The sequence below is a fragment of the Macaca mulatta genome, chromosome 1 (genome assembly GCF_049350105.2).
Source record: "Macaca mulatta isolate MMU2019108-1 chromosome 1, T2T-MMU8v2.0, whole genome shotgun sequence".
Lineage (NCBI taxonomy): Eukaryota > Metazoa > Chordata > Mammalia > Primates > Cercopithecidae > Macaca > Macaca mulatta.
Window position 1 is genome coordinate 51,638,085 of NC_133406.1, and position 6,319 is coordinate 51,644,403.

At 37.5% G+C, this 6,319-nt stretch overlaps 1 long non-coding RNA gene across 1 annotated transcript; it reads left to right on the forward strand.

Annotated features, from left to right (window-relative positions):
- Positions 1 to 337: 337 nt before the first annotated feature.
- LOC144337615 (uncharacterized) lies at positions 338 to 4,192 on the forward strand. The gene is made up of 2 exons (XR_013410974.1): positions 338 to 447; positions 2,287 to 4,192. It is a non-coding gene; the product is annotated as an uncharacterized LOC144337615 (long non-coding RNA).
- The last annotated feature ends 2,127 nt before the right edge of the window (positions 4,193 to 6,319 follow it).

Here is a 6,319-nt window from a genome sequence, read left to right on the forward strand (position 1 = left end):
AATATATTAAATTTCTAAGTTTTAAGATGAATATAGAAAATATATTATTACATTAACAATTTGCAGAACAATAAAAATGATCGTTTTATTTAAAAAAGCAATATTCAAGAAAAATACAAAGCTGTATGTACATGTATAAATGTTCGAAAATATTCTGGGTTTTTTTGTTTGTTTGTTTGTTTGTTTGTTTTTGAGGCAGAGTCTCACTGTTTCCCAGGATGGAGTGGAGCACCACAATCACAACTCACTGGAACCTCGACCACCCAGGCTCAAGCAATCCTCCCACCTTAGCCTCCTGAGTAGCTGGGACTATAGGCATGCCTCATCATGCCAAGCTCACTTTTTATAATTTTTTGTTGAGACAGGGTTTCACTTTGTTGCCCCCCTGGTCTCCAACTCCTGGGCTCAGGCGATCATCCTGCCTCTCAAAGTGCTGGGATTACAGATGTAAGCCTTTTGTTTGTCCATTTGTTTTTTGCTATTGTTGTTGTTTGTTTGTTTGTTTTTGGATAATGAATACTTCTGATTAGAGAGGTGGATTTTGAGGATTTTGAGAAAAGAGCATGAGAAATTTTGTGGTTTTTTTCCTCTAAACTTTCATGTTAGTTTTTATAGTAAATTCACCCCAAAATACTATTTGTGTTTTGTAACTTACACATTTAATATGTCATGAGAGATACCATATTGTACACAACCCCTTGCCATCTTTCTAGTACTTCCTTAATATCCCTCTCTCCAACAATTTGTTTTACCTATTACAGTGTTAAGTAGTTTTACCTCCTTTTCGAAAACCTTGTCACCTGACAACCTCACCAATCCCATTAAGACTTAGCTAACAAACACAGGCAAGTCCTGTAACTTTTGAGACTACCCATGAAGGGACTAAACCTCCTCCAAAAGATGAGGATGGAAGGGAGCCCCACTTAAAAATTATATCTTTACTGCAATATGCATAGAAGTTCGGTACATTTTCTAGATCAAGGTGAAGTTATTTTAGTGTATATTGATTATTGTCAGAGATTTCTTCAAGGCCCAACTATTTATTCACAACTATATTGTAAGCATATAAAAGAATTCTTGGCACATGGTAGATTGCTAATAAATATCTCATAATAAATTTCTGAAGGACTTAAGCTGTCCTTTCTTTTGTGTCAAGATATTTATTTTCAGATCAAACACTCTCTGTCAGATGCCTCACCTATTAACTAATTAGGCACCCAGAGCTTTCCACATAGTACAGTGCCTGAACCATGGTAGTGCCTTTAACTATATAGTACATGAATTAATGAATTGATGGACAAATAGATGAAGAATAGATTGATGAATGTTCTTGTAACCAAAGCATTATATTACTCTATTTAAAACCAACATAAAACTATCAAAAAGAATGCTTCTGCTGACAAGTGACTAACCTCATGGGATATTTATTTCAACCTTCTTACTAATTGAAGCAAAATTAATTTGTTTTATTAGAAAATATTTTTGGTAAAAAATCTTATTTTCCTATAGTATTGACAAAATAGTATTTCTCTTGATCTATAATGATGATGGCAGCTATGGCTTATTTCACTGTTGAATAAGGCTCACTAGAGAAATTATCATTGAAGTTGCTAGTACATTTCTGTTACTTTTGAATCTTAGAAAATACTGGGACTACAATGTAGAAAAGTTACTTTTTCAATAAAGATCTTGTACGTTTTATAAAAGAGTGTAAGAAATAATATTTTGAAAATTTATTGAAGTTTTTAAAAATTATCATTTTGCCTTTTATTGTAGGGGATTCATAACTTCTTTACTTTCAAAGGCACACATGTGTCTCTAAGGAATTACTGGGTGGTTATTGGATAGTTTGTAATTGCAAAATTTAGCGTTCAGGAACTTGGAGTCTGCATAGACAAACTCTGGAAAGTTAGACTTTGGTAAAACTATTCACATTTTTTTAACCCCTAAAAAATATAAAGCCATGACCAAACAGACATTTAATTTCATGATAATCTCGAAAAAGATTATGATTAGGAATCCAGATATAGTGGATGGAAAATCTCTTCCAGAAAAGCAGGAGGAATACCAGAATAACTCTTAGATTCTGTAGACCATGGGAAGAAGAAAGGAATTGGAGATAGGATAAGCAGGAGGTAATGCTTGTCATTAATTGCCTATCTTTCTGTAGTAGGATCCTCCATGGCTAGAACTGTTAGATTCATTGAAGGGAAAATCAGATGCAGAAGTGTTTCATCACACTTGCTGATTTTTTTTTTTTTTTTTTTTTTTTTTTTTTTTTGACAGAATCTCACTCTGTTGCCCAGCCTGAAGTGCAGTGGCAAGATCTCAGCTCACTGCAACCTCTGCCTCTTGAGTTCAAGCAATTCTCCTGCCTCAGCTTCCCGAGTAGCTCGGATTACAGATGCCTGCCACAACACCTGGCTAATTTATCTTGTATTGTAGTAGAGAGGGGGTTTCACCATGTTGGCCAGCCTGGTTTCGAACTCCTTACCTCAAGCTATCCACCCACTTTGGCCTCCCAAAGTGCTAGGATTACAGGCGTGAGCCACCACGCACCGCTCACTTGTTCCTTTGAACCCTGGGAGAAGATGATTGTACAAGGAGTAATTTAGCAAAATATAGTGTGTGGAGGTATTGAATGCATCTGCAGTGTGGGAGGTGATCATCCAGATGAAACTTAATCAATCACTTCCATGTGACACTGAAGGGACTAAAAAGTTTCTGCTAAATTAATGTGAAGCTGCAAAGGAGAGATTATATTGAATGTTACTGAGAATCTGGCTAAAGAACTTTCATAATGTTGCCAAAGAGGACACACAATGGCCTTGCAATCAAATTCTTCAAGGCAGATTGTCTAGCTGAGAAAGTCACAATCCAACCTCAGAGCATCCTAGAAATGCTAAGATCAAAGCAGACCAACCAAAACAGCCTGAGTTTTTCAGCTACACACTTCGGGAGCAGAAACCTATACAATTCCCAGAGATAGAAATACGCTAACCATACTTCATGGAACACCAGCTGGCCCTCTCCTCGAAAACAGAACAGTCACAGTAGAGTCCAAAAAATTGCCCCCAGGAGACGGAAATTTTATGAAAGAGTAGAGGGAGAGTGGAATCTGATTCTGATCCTTTCACATTCTTTTTGTATATCTTTAAATGAGAATATACGTTAAAGCTGGGAGAAGTTGAGACATGATTAAATAATAAATGTATACAGTGGGATAATTAGGTCACTCACACAAATGAACTACCACTTCCTTACACATCTGAGCAGGACTATAAGATAATTTCCAATTCTACTTCAAAAATGATGATAAAAATACATTACTTTAAATACATATTTGGCTTTACGTTCACAGCTTGTTGTCTGTTTATGTGTTTAAGTGCGGACCCTAAATAAATCCTTGTGGATAAGAAAATTAACATTCTTTCATTTCAAGTAAATTTAGTTATTTTAAAACAGAATAAAAGAGACAGAAAAATCTTTTTATGATAGAAATTGTAATGAACGTTATATATATGATAAATTTAAAGAAAATCAGTAATTATGGTTTCATGTATATTTAAATTTATAGCAGCAAAACTACCATTTTAAACATTATCAAAATCTTATAAAATTACATTGTTTTAATTCATAACTTAAAGATTTAGTTTTGCTCTGTAATTTCGCTATCTATGCTTGAGATGATCAAGAACAATGGAAAACACAGACTGCAGCTAAAGCAACTGAGTCTGTTTTTTACTAGTTATGTGAACTTGGCCACTGATTAAATGTTTGTTCTTCAATTTCCCCATATGCACAATGGTAATAGTACCTACCTCACTGAATTGTTTTGTGGACTAAAATTAGAAATTATTCTAAGCTAAGTGAAGTGATTCGAATCATGCCTGGCATATTGAATGTCCTGTCTGAGGCTTGACTTTATTATCTTTAACCAGTGGCCAGCAGAAAGAATCCTTAGCAAACATTAAATAATGCAAATTTCTGAAATATTAATGTCAAAATCACATATATTTAAACATTCTCTTTCTCATTTCTAACCTTAGAAATGTTTAAGATTACAATTTTATATGTATAATCACCAGGCCTATGCATCACTGTTCTAATTAAAATTCTCCTTCTGCGTGCTTTTAGCTGTAATTTTTAAAGCAGCTTATAAAAATAAAAATAAAAAGTCACAAGTATTTTCGATAAGCTGTAATACATGTTTCCCAGAATTGTTGTTAAGTATTTCTTGGAATTTCTCAAGAAATTTGTGAAATATTTCCATGCATATAGTGTTAATTAAAAGGTAATATAAAAGTATCTCTAGCTCAGAGACTTTACAAATATGGTTTCACAGTAATAGACAGAATCTGGAAACTGATAGCCATAAAGGCTTATTTCAGCGTATGGAAGCTTAGATTCTCTGCCAATTAGAAGTCAACAAATATACATTAAAAAATTTTGCAGCAGAGACTGCTTGATTTTGTTGGTAAAGAAATGATTTTCTTTCCTTCAACAGGCCTGCTATGTTTGGTTAAAATATCTTAAACATTTTAGGTATTTTTACTTTTTTTTTTTTTTTTTTTTTGAGACGGAGTCTCGCTCTGTCGCCCAGGCTGGAGTGCAGTGGCTGGATCTCAGCTCACTGCAAGCTCCGCCTCCCGGGTTTATGCCATTCTCCTGCCTCAGCCTCCCGAGTAGCTGGAACTACAGGCCTCCGCCACATCGCCGGGCTAGTTTTTTGTATTTTTAGTAGAGACGGGGTTTCACCGTGTTAGCCAGGATGGTCTCGATATCCTGACCTCGTGATCCGCCCGTCTCGGCCTCCCAAAGTGCTGGGATTACAGGCTTGAGCCACCGTGCCCGGCCTATTTTTATATTTTTTACACTTTGAAAGCTTCCACTTCTGCTAAGGAAGAAGAGAATATAAGAGAACATCACTCTCACTGTCAATCAGGGAAGTAAGATAACTTACAAAATTATAGATTCTTAAAAATCCTCCACGAGCTGAGGCTGTGAAAAAGCATACATAAGCAAAACCTAGTAAGTGAGAAGCCTTTCTAGGAGTTAAGAGACGCAAAGCTGCTTTTAACAGTGGTGGAGCCCAGGGAGAAGGAAAAAAGCCTCCCATTGATTAGGGTAAGAAAGAGACGATTTAGAATCTCTGTGGGGGTAGTAGCCATAGAGTCTGTACCCAATCACCAGCTCTTTCCCAGGGGCCATCAATGCCCAGGTGGAATTCTGGGAACAGGGCAAGAAGCTCTCCCTGCCTGGGTAGTCCAGCCCTCACGGCAGCAGCTACCTAGACTGGGATAAGAGCAGGAGAGCTCACAGTGACCTGCGTTGAAAGGCAGCCACGCTTGGCAAGCTGAGGGGCAGTGCTGTAAAGAGAGAAAACTTCTGAGGCACACTGCACACCAAAAGGGTGCATGGCAGAGGTTACTACGGCTGGGCTGGGGCAGGAATGCTGAGAAAAATTCCTGAGTTAGAGGCACAAGGGTTTCTGCTGAACCCTGAGGTCAGACAGAAAAATGAGAAAAATCCTTTAGGTAGTCTGAGATTCCACTGTGTAGTAAGAGCGACTGCTGGTGGCTGGGCAAGGAGCAGAGGAGCTGAGAGAGATATAACCTGAAGTGCAGGCATGCAAGAGTGTCCATGGCTGAAATGGGACTGGAGATTGGGGAAAGGTCTTTCAGTCTCTCTAGGTCTGAGTACAAGAATGTGGCCTTCTGTGGTTGGGGTGGGGGGTCAGGAGGAAAGACGGAGACTCCTAAATACACACTTGATGTGTAGGTTCTCTGGGCCTGCTGAAGTCTGAGGACACAGCAGGAAAGCTGAGAGCACCTCCTCAGACACTCAGTTATTGAACCTTGCTGAAGGCTCTAATGCATTGTCTCGGAATGCATTTGGAGCCAGTGATAAACTAAATCACCGTAAGCAAAAGGAAGTCCAGATTCAGCTCCTTTAACAGATTATATTGACTCAGCCACATTCACTAGCAGCCTTAAAGGAGAGTTTTGTTTTGGGGGTGCAACTAAAATTTTCTTCAGTCTCCAGTTCCACTCCCGTGATTTCCCATTAATCTATTAACTCATTAATCCCTTAATCCGTGAATGGATTAGTCAATTCATGAGGGCAAATCCTTTCTGATCCTATCACTTCTTAAAGATTTCACTTTTCAATATTGCATGAACCAATTCTGAGCCAGGAACTGTCATTAGTACTGGTGATAACACAATTTGAAGACAAAATTGTCTGCCTCAATGAAATTGACACCTAGGTTAATTGTATTTTGTGTGTTTTAAAATTCTCATTCATTTTTTAAAAAATA